The following is a 9,081-nucleotide window of genomic DNA, read 5'->3' as shown; positions in this document are numbered from 1 at the left end:
CCTGGTGAGCCACACACAGACACGGAGAGAGAGAGAGAGAGCCGGCGAGCGGGTGAGGGAGCGGGTGAGCGGGTGAGTGAGTGAGTTGGTGAGTGAGCGAGTGGGCGAGCGAATGGGTGAGTGAGCGAGCGAGTGGTCGAGTGGGCGGGCGAGTGAGTGAGTGAGTGGGCGAGCGGGCGAGTGGGTGAGTGAGTGAGTTGGTGAGTGGGCGAGCGGGCGGGCGGGTGAGCGAGTGGGTGAGCGAGTGGGTGAGCGGGCGAGCGAGTGAGTGAGCGAGTGGGTGAGCGAGTGGATGAGCGAGTGGGTGAGTGGGCGAGTGGGTGGGCGAGCGGGTGAGCGAGCGAGCGGGCGGGCGAGCGAGTGGGTGAGTGAGCCAGTGAGTGAGTGGGTGAGCGAGTGGGTGAGCGGGCGAGCGAGTGGGTGAGCGTCGTGTTGCTCGTCCTCCAGCTGAGGCTGCACGGCGTGGAGACCCCACCGGACCTGTGCACTGTGGATGTGACTGACCAACACCTCGACCAGGTCAGACCACAGTCCACCCGCACGGCGTCCACCCGCGCGGCGTCCACCCGCACGGCGTCCACCCGCGCGGCGTCCACCCGCACGGCGTCCACCCGCGCGTAGTCCAAGCGCGTTGACAACTGTGCGTGGGTTGCTGTGGTTGTTGTTGACTGTGCGTGGGTGGTTGTTGTTGTTGACTGTGCGTTGTGGTTGTGTTTGTTGTTGTTGTTGACTTGCGTTGTGTTTGTTGTTGACTGTGCGTTGTTGTGGTTGTTGTTGACTGTGCGTTGTTGTGGTTGTTGTTGTTGTTGACTGTGCGTTGTTGTGGTTGTTGTTGTTGACTGTGAGTTGTTGTGGTTTTTGACTGTGCGTTGTTGTTGTGGTTGTTGTTGTTGTTGACTCTGTGTTGTTGTGGTTGTTGTTGTTGACTCTGTGTTGTTGTGTTTGTTGTTGACTGTGCGTTGTTGTTGTGGTTGTTGTTGTTGACTGTGAGTTGTTGTGGTTTTTGACTGTGCGTTGTTGTTGTGGTTGTTGTTGTTGTTGACTCTGTGTTGTTGTGGTTGTTGTTGTTGACTCTGTGTTGTTGTGGTTGTTGTTGTTGACTCTGTGTTGTTGTGGTTGTTGTTGACTGTGCGTTGTTGTTGTGGTTGTTGTTGTTGACTGTGCGTTGTTGTGGTTGTTGTTGTTGACTGTGAGTTGTTGTGGTTTTTGACTGTGCGTTGTTGTTGTGGTTGTTGTTGTTGTTGACTCTGTGTTGTTGTTGACTGTGCGTTGTTGTGGTTGTTGTGGTTGTTGTTGTTGTGTGCAGGTGAGCGAGAGTGACCTGGCCGCGTTTGACAGCGTGGCCTTGGTCAAGGCCGGAGGGAACCGCCTTCCCCTGGGTACGACGAGTTGAGGCTGAGTCGACCTAGGGGAGGGTCAGGGGACCGCTTCGGATCTCACGCGGGATCACGCTCAGCGTCTGTGCCGGGTTTGTGACAGAGTGAGCTCACCGCTGCACCACCCCTCCCTCCCTCCTCCACCTCCTCCTCCACCTCCTCCACCCCCTCCTCCTCCTCCACCCCCCTCCTCCTCCCCCTCCACCCCCTCCTCCACCTCCTCCACCTCCTCCACCTCCTCCTCCACCTCCACCTCCACCTCCAACCCTACCCCTCCTCCACCTCCTCCACCTCCTCCACCTCCTCCCCTCCCTCCTCCTCCTCCTCCACCTCCCCCCCCTCCTCCATAAAGAAAAAAGAATAAAATAAGCTCACCCCCACCTCCACCCCACTTCCACCCCACCCCCTCCTCCACCCCCTCCTCCACCCCCTCCTCCACCCCCACCTCCACCTCCACCCCCACTTTCACCCCACCCACCCCCAGCCCTTCCTCCACCCCCCCACCTCCACCACCACCCCCACCCCATCCCCTCCTCCACCCCCTCCTCCACCCCCCTCCTCCACCCCCACCTCCTCCTCCACCTCCACCCCCTCCTCCACCCCCACCTCCACCACCACCTCCACCCCCACCCCCATCCCCTCCTCCACCCCCTCCTCCACCCCCACCTCCACCCCCACTCCACCCCACCCCCACTTCCACCCCACCCCACCCCCATCCCCTCCTCCACCCCCTCCTCCACCCCACCTCCACCTCCACCACCACCTCCACCCCCACCTCCATCCCCTCCTCCTCCTCCACCTCCACCCCCTCCTCCACCCCCTCCTCCACCCCACCCCCACCTCCACCCCCTCCTCCACCCCCTCCTCCACCCCCACCTCCACTCCCTCCTCCACCCCTCCTCCACCCCCTCCTCCACCCCCACCTCCACCCCACCTCCACCCCCATCCCCACCTCCACCCCCTCCTCCACCCCCTCCTCCACCTCCACCCCCTCCTCCACCCCACCTCCACCCCCACCCCCTCCTCCACCCCACCTCCACCCCTCCTCCACCCCCTCCTCCACCCCCTCCTCCACCCCCACCCCACCCCCCCACCGCTCGCCCCCCTCTCGCAGGGCCTGGGCTGCCTTTCCGGCACTGCAGGAGCTGGAGGTGCCCCTCAACTCTCTCCGTGGCGTTCGTCTCGCTCCTCACCACTTCCCTCACCTGCAGGTCGACACTCAGCCCAACTCGCCCACTCACCCTCCCGCTCACTCACTCACCCACTCACTCACTCTCTCTCTCACCCACTAGCTCACTCACTCACTCACTCTCTCACTCACCACTCACTCACTCACCCACTCACTCACTCACTCTCCTTCTCGCTCACTCGCTCTCTCTCTCACTCACTCACTCACTCGCTCTCTCTCTCTCACTCACTCACTCGCTCACTCACTCACTCACTCTCCTTCTCGCTCACCCACTCGCTCTCCTTCTCGCCCACTCGCTCGCCTCACTCACTCGCTCACTCACTCGCTCGCTCTGCCACTAACCCACTAACTCGCTCACTCACTCGCTCTCCTTCTCGCTCACCCACTCGCTGTCCTTCTCGCCCGCTCGCTCGCTTACTCACTCACTCACTCTCCTTCTTTCCTGCTCGCTCGCTCACTCACTCGCTCGCTCTCCCACTCGCCCACTAGCTCGCTCACTCACTCATTCATCTCCTTATCGCCGATAGCTCGCTCACTCACTCTCTCACTCTCCTTCTCACCCGCTAGCTCACCCACTCACTCACTCACCCACTCACTCACTCACTCACCCACTCACTCAGCCACTCTCCTTCTCACCCGCTAACTCACCCACTCGCTCACTCGCTCACTCACTCACTCACTCTCCTTCTCACCCGCTAGCTCACCCACTCACTCACTCACTCACCCACTCACTCAGCCACTCTCCTTCTCACCCGCTAACTCACCCACTCGCTCACTCACTCACTCTCCTTATCGCGCGATAGCTCGCTCACTCACTCTCTCACTCACTCACTCGCTCTCCTTCTCGCTCACTCACTCACTCACACTCCTTCTCACCTGCTAGCTCACCCACTCACTCACTCGCTCACTCACTCACTCAGCAGCCACTCACTCACCCACTCACTCATTCACTCACCCACTCACTCATTCTCTCACTCACTCTCCTTCTCGCTGACTCAGTCACTCTCTCTCCTTCTCACCCGCTAGCTCACTCACTCACTCTCTCACTCTCCTCGCTCACTCACTCACTCTCTCACTCTCCTCGCTCACTCACTTACTCACCCACTCACACTCTCACTCTCCTTCTCACCCGCTAGCTCACTCACTCACCTACTCACTCACTCACTCACCTACTCACTGTGCTATCTGTGCTGTCTGTGTTGTCTGTGCTGTCTGTGCTATCTGTGCTGTCTGTGTTGTCTTTGTTGTCTGTGCTGTCTGTGCTGTCTGTGCTGTCTGTGCTGCTGGTGCTATCTGTGCTATTCGTGCTATCTGTTTTATCTGTGCTGCTGGTGCTGTCTGTGCTAGATGTGTTATCTGTGCTGCAGGTGCTATATGTGTTATCTGTGTTGTCTGTGCTCTCTGTGTTATCTGTGTTGTCTGTGCTCTATGTGTTATCTGTGTTGTCTGTGCTATCTGTGTATATGTGTTATATGTACTATATGTGTTATCTGTGCTATCTGTGCTCTATGTGCTATATGTGTTATCTGTGCTATCTGTGCTCTATGTGCTATATGTGTTATCTGTGCTATCTGTGCTCTATGTGCTATATGTGTTATCTGTGCTATCTGTGCTCTATGTGCTATATGTGCTCTATGTGCTATCTGTGCTCTATGTGCTATATGTGTTATCTGTGCTATCTGTGCTCTATGTGCTATATGTGTTATCTGTGCTATCTGTGCTCTATGTGCTATATGTGTTATCTGTGCTATCTGTGCTCTATGTGCTATATGTGTTATCTGTGCTATCTGTGCTCTATGTGCTATATGTGTTATCTGTGCTATCTGTGCTCTATGTGCTATATGTGTTATCTGTGCTATCTGTGCTCTATGTACTATATGTGTTATCTGTGCTATCTGTGCTCTATGTGCTATATGTGTTATCTGTGCTATCTGTGCTCTATGTACTATATGTGTTATCTGTGCTATCTGTGCTCTATGTGCATATGTTTATCTGTGCTATCTGTGCTCTATGTGCTATATGTGTTATCTGTGCTATCTGTGCTCTATGTGCTATATGTGTTATCTGTGCTATCTGTGCTCTATGTGCTATATGTGCTCTATGTGCTATCTGTGCTCTATGTGCTATATGTGTTATCTGTGCTATCTGTGCTCTATGTGCTATATGTGTTATCTGTGCTATCTGTGCTCTATGTGCTATATGTGTTATCTGTGCTATCTGTGCTCTATGTGCTATATGTGTTATCTGCTATCTGTGCTCTATGTGCTATATGTGTTATCTGTGCTATCTGTGCTCTATGTGCTATATGTGCTCTATGTGCTATCTGTGCTCTATGTGCTATATGTGTTATCTGTGCTATCTGTGCTCTATGTGCTATATGTGTTATCTGTGCTATCTGTGCTCTATGTGCTATATGTGTTATCTGTGCTATCTGTGCTCTATGTGCTATATGTGTTATCTGTGCTATCTGTGCTCTATGTGCTATAGTGTTATCTGTGCTATCTGTGCTCTATGTACTATATGTGCTCTATGTGCTATCTGTGCTCTATGTGCTATATGTGTTATCTGTGCTATCTGTGCTCTATGTGCTATATGTGTTATCTGTGCTATCTGTGCTCTATGTACTATATGTGCTCTATGTGCTATCTGTGCTCTATGTGCTATATGTGTTATCTGTGCTATCTGTGCTCTATGTGCTATATGTGTTATCTGTGCTATCTGTGCTCTATGTGCTATATGTGTTATCTGTGCTATCTGTGCTCTATGTGCTATATGTGCTCTATGTGCTATAGTGTTTATATGTACTATCTGTGCTATCTGTGCTATCTGTGCTCTATGTGCTATATGTGTTATCTGTGCTATCTGTGCTCTATGTGCTATATGTGTTATCTGTGCTATCTGTGCTCTATGTACTATATGTGTTATCTGTGCTATCTGTGCTATCTGTGCTCTATGTGCTATATGTGTTATCTGTGCTATCTGTGCTCTATGTGCTATATGTGCTCTATGTGCTATATGTGTGTTATGTACTATCTGTGCTATCTGTGTTGTCCGTGCTGCAGGTGCTGGACGTCTCCTACAACGCGCTGGACCAGCGCGACGTCCTGGCGCTGGCAGCGCTGCCTGTCCTGCGGTGAGTCCCGTGGACCCTGGGACCCCCTGGGACCCCCCTGGGACCCCCTGAGACCCCCTGGGACCCCCCTGGGACCCCCTGAGACCCCCTGGGACCCCCCTGGGACCCCCTGGAACCCCCTGGGAACCGGTGAGAGTCTCTGGGACCCCCCTGGGACCCCCCTGGGACCCCCTGAGACCCCCTGGGACCCCCCTGGGACCCCCTGAGACCCCCTGGGACCCCCTGGGACCCCCTGGAACCCCCTGGGAACCGGTGAGAGTCTCTGGGACCCCCCTGGGACCCCCTGGGACCCCTGGGAACCCCCTGGGACCCCCCTGGGACCCCTGAGACCCCCTGGGACCCCCCTGGGACCCCCTGGAACCCCTGGGAACCGGTGAGAGTCTCTGGGACCCCCCTGGGACCCCCCTGGGACCCCCTGGGAACCCCCTGGGACCCCCCTGGGACCCGCTGGACCCCCCTGGGACCCCTGAGACCCCCTGGGAGCCTCTGGGACCCCCTGGGACCCCCCTGGGACCGCCTGGGACCCCTTGAGAGTCTCTGAGACCCCCTGGGACCCCCTGGGACCCCCCCTAACACCTCCTGGGACCCCCTGGGATCCCCCTGGGACCCCCTGAGAGTCTCTGAGACCCCCTGGGACCCCCATCCGCGTACCCCCCCCTCCTCCACCTACGAATCCCTTCCCTTGTCCCAGTGGGAGACAAAGGTTACATGGGGAATCTTTGTCTTTGTTTGCATGAGTGTGTGTGTGTCTGTCTGTGTGTCTGTGTCTATCTGTGTGTGTGTGTCTGTCTGTGCGTGTGTCTGTGTGTGTGTCTGTCTGTGTGTCTGTGTGTCTGTGTGTGTCTGTGTGTCTGTGTGTGTGTGTCTGTCTGTGTGTCTGTGTGTGTGTGTGTCTGTGTGTGTGTGTGTCTGTGTGTGTGTCTGTGGGGAGCGGTGGGTGTAGCGGTTAGCGCTACGCTGCGCAATGAACCTGGTGACCCGGGTTCGATTCCCGCTCACGGCCAACACCAGTGACGATTATCTGAACCGGTTCCGGGCCTCCCCTAGGTCGACTCAGCCTCAAATGAGTACCTGGTGTGGTGTGTAAACATCGTCACTGGGGAGACAAAGGCGGTCGGGCATGGTGTTGGCCACCCACCCCCTCGTGTACCGTTCCGGCCTTCATAGGTGCTCACTAACAGCACTTGCCCCTACAGTCTGTTAAGGCTATATGGGGGATCTTTGTCTTTTTGTGTCTGTGTCTGCCTATCTGTGTGTGTGTCTGTGTGTGTGTCTGTGTGTGTGTGTATGTGTGACCTCCTGCCAGCGGGCGTTCGACACTTCACGTGGCCTCAGGGTGCACATAGCCTGGCACAAGCGCGTGGTGACGTCACGCCACTTTAGTGGCGAATGGCGGTTGTTGTTGTTGTCTATCTATCTGTATGTGTGTGTGTCCATCGGTGTGTGTGTGTGTGTCTGTGTGTGTGTCTATCTGTGTTTGTCTATCTGTGTGTCTATCTATGTGTGTATCTATCTGTGTGTGTCTACCTGTGTGTCTGTGTCTATCTGTGTGTGTGTCTATCTGTGTGTGTTTGTCTATCTGTGTGTGTATCTAACTATGTGTGTCTATCTGTGTGTGTCTATCTGTGTGTCTGACTGTGTCTATCTGTGTGTGTTTATCTGTGTGTATATCTGTGTGTGTCTATCTGTGTGTCTATCTGTGTGTGTGTCTATCTGTACAGCCTGTTAAGGCTATATGGGGGATCTTTGTGTCTATCTGTGTGTGTAGCTGTGTGTCTGTGTGTGATTAGGAGCGGTGGTGCAGCGGTTAGCGCTACGCTGCGCTATGAACCCGGCGACCGAGTTCGATTCCCGCTCACGGCCAACACCAGCGGTGACGATTATCTGAACCGGTCCCTGGGCCTCGCCTAGGTCGACTCAGCCTCAAATGAGTACCTGGTGTAGCGGTGGTGGTGTAGTAAACATCGCCACTGGGGAGACAAAGGTGTCCGGGCGTGGTGCTGGTAGCCACCCACCCCCTCGTGTGCCACAGTGCCGGTAGCCTTCATAGCTGCTGCTGCTACTCGCTACTGACAGCACTTGCCCCAGCAGTCTGTAGAGGCTACACGGGGGATCTTTGTCTGTGTCTTGCAGTGTGCTCCATCTGTCCGGCAATGGCCTGGAGGCCCTCCCTGCAGACTTGGGCCTGTGCACAGAGACCGGGTAATGTGGCACACTCAGACACACAGACACAGACAAAGGTCCCCCGTGTAGCCTCGACAGACTGCTGGGGCAAGTGCTGTTAGTAGCGAGTAGCAGCAGCAGCTATGAAGGTAGACACAGACAAAGGTCCCCGTGTAGCCTCTACAGACTTCTGGGGCAAGTGCTGTTAGTAGCGAGTAGCAGCAGCACCTATGAAGGTAGACACAGACAAAGATCCCCCGTGTAGCCTCTACAGACTGCTGGGGCAAGTGCCTGTTGGTAGCGAGTAGCAGCAGCACCTATGAAGGTCGACACAGACAAAGGTCCCCCGTGTAGCCTCTACAGAATGTAGGGGCAAGTGCTGTTAGTAGCGAGTAGCAGCAGCACCTATGAAGGTAGACACAGACAAAGATCCCCGTGTAGCTCTACAGACTGCTGGGGCAAGTGCTGTTAGTAGTGAGTAGCAGCAGCTATGAAGGTAGACAGACAAAGGTCCCCCGTGTAGCCTCTACAGACTGCTGGGGCAAGTGCTGTTAGTAGCGAGTAGCAGCAGCAGCTATGAAGGTAGACACAGACAAAGGTCCCCCGTGTAGCCTCAACAGACTGTTGGGGCAAGTGCTGTTAGTAGCGAGTAGCAGCAGCAGCTATGAAGGTAGACACGGACAAAGATCCCCCGTGTAGCCTCTACAGACTGCTGGGGCAAGTGCTGTTAGTAGCGAGTAGCAGCACCTATGAAGGTAGACACAGACAAAGGTCCCCCGTGTAGCCTCTACAGACTGCTGGGGCAAGTGCTGTTAGTAGCCAGTATAGCAGCAGCTATGAAGGTAGACACAGACAAAGATCCCCCGTGTAGCCTCTACAGACTGCTGGGCAAGTGCTGTTAGTAGCCAGTAGTAGCAGCAGCTATGAAGGTAGACACAGACAAAGATCCCCGTGTAGCCTCTACAGACTGCTGGGGCAAGTGCTGTTAGTAGCGAGTAGCAGCAGCTATGAAGGTAGACACAGACAAAGGTCCCCCGTGTAGCCTCTACAGGCTGTAGGGGCAAGTGCTGTTAGTAGCGAGTAGCAGCACCTATGAAGGTAGACACAAACAAAGATCCCCCGTGTAGCCTCTACAGACTGCTGGGGCAAGTGCTGTTAGTAGCGAGTAGCAGCAGCTATGAAGGTAGACACAGACAAAGATCTCCGTGTAGCCTCTACAG

At 55.3% G+C, this 9,081-nt stretch overlaps 1 protein-coding gene and 1 long non-coding RNA gene across 2 annotated transcripts in view; both read left to right on the top strand.

The window, feature by feature from the left end:
* Positions 1 to 400: 400 nt before the first annotated feature.
* LOC142907956 (uncharacterized) overlaps positions 401 to 9,081 on the top strand; it is a 224,622-nt gene continuing 215,941 nt past the window's right edge. The window contains exons 1-2 of the mRNA XM_076057996.1: positions 401 to 519; positions 1,307 to 1,379. The gene's annotated coding sequence lies outside the window, so the exon portion shown is untranslated. The remainder of the gene's footprint in view (positions 520 to 1,306; positions 1,380 to 9,081) is intronic.
* LOC142907957 (uncharacterized) lies at positions 2,490 to 8,038 on the top strand. The gene is made up of 3 exons (XR_012931434.1): positions 2,490 to 2,587; positions 5,628 to 5,698; positions 7,832 to 8,038. It is a non-coding gene; the product is annotated as an uncharacterized LOC142907957 (long non-coding RNA).

This window comes from Petromyzon marinus (genome assembly GCF_048934315.1).
Source record: "Petromyzon marinus isolate PM22_M1 ecotype Great Lakes invasive population chromosome 67 unlocalized genomic scaffold, UKy_Petmar_22M1.pri1.0 chr67_unloc.3, whole genome shotgun sequence".
Lineage (NCBI taxonomy): Eukaryota > Metazoa > Chordata > Hyperoartia > Petromyzontiformes > Petromyzontidae > Petromyzon > Petromyzon marinus.
This window is presented reverse-complemented; position numbering and strand designations above follow the sequence as displayed.